Consider the following 1,371-nt stretch of genomic DNA (forward strand, 5'->3'; position numbering starts at 1 on the left):
GTGGATCAGATGACGTCCCTCCCTCATCACCAGCCAATGACAGTGATAAGAAGACAAAAATGACAAGGACGATTTCCACCATCTGAGCACTGAACGTACTGAAGTGTCCGCTGATCCTGATTCCTGGACACCTGGGAACTGCCATGCAGCAGACTACTGTATGGAGTCCTGATGGACATTTGGACTGAAACTATACCCCAGTGTATGGATGCAACTGAACTTTACAACCTCCGCTGGTACGTTTTTTGGCAACAGAGCAGGGAAAGGAAAAGATAATATACTTCAGAGACAAAGACAGCAAACCAAACTGTTTGACGTTTGTTTCATTGGTGGATAACCTGGACATTTCACTGAGGGACGGTCTGGAAAACTTAAAAAAAAAAAAAAAATCCAACAGCAGCAAGTTGGACTGACAGGGAGCAGGAGAAGAGACAGAGGGGGGACCAGCTGCAGCGACGCCAGCAGCAGGAGCCGGAAGCGAGAAGTGAGACAGAAAGGAGAAATGCGAGATAAGTAATACACACACACTGCTGTGACACACACTGCTACTGTAATGAGGACTTGCTTGCTTACTTACTAGCAGGTAGGAATTATCTAGCTAGAAAAGGACATATTGAAGGCTTTTAGGTACAATGTTAAATAAAATCGTCCACTTTGTACCCGTTAACTCAGTCCTTAATAGAAGGACCAGTGATCTCTCAGGGTCCACAAGCCATAGGTTGGGAAGCTGTGAAGGGAAAACTGCAATCACTAAAAGCTCAGCAATGAACTAACAGACTTAGGCTAAAATATGACAAACAATAAGCACCAAAGAAAGCAATAAGAACAGACTGGAAGTTTGACTGATAAAATTTTGGCTGACTGCAAATCTGTTTTATGTTTCTGTTAGTGTCGCTTGTATGTGGAGGTGATTTTGAGGAATTAAACAAACTGTACTCTAGAATTGAGTAACTAATCAAATTATTAATCATTTACTTTTAAAAAATAACATGAAAAAATTACACTGTCAGTTGGACCAAAATACAAAGTTAAGGACAATTTGATATCTTAAGCCACYCTAGTGGATGTAATTAGTTACTCCAAACTGATGATTTTGAATTAAAGCAATCTTTTCTAGACTAAAGTTTAAAACTTTTACTCTAGGGTTGATTAATTGATGATTGTTAAATTTATAAAGAAATGGAAAGTTAGAGGATTTGAGGTTTTGGTTTAATTTCAGGATGGTCGTTTTTATTTAAAAACAGTTATGCTTTGATGAATTTGATAACATCTACAGGGAAACCAGTCACCCATGCATCCTTGCTTAAGAATCTTTTGCAGGCCATACATTTACCAGCTAAACTAGCAGTTTGTAAGTGTGCAGCGCACACC

This window comes from Poecilia reticulata, linkage group LG10, assembly GCF_000633615.1.
Source record: "Poecilia reticulata strain Guanapo linkage group LG10, Guppy_female_1.0+MT, whole genome shotgun sequence".
In the NCBI taxonomy this organism is placed as follows: Eukaryota; Metazoa; Chordata; class Actinopteri; order Cyprinodontiformes; family Poeciliidae; genus Poecilia; species Poecilia reticulata.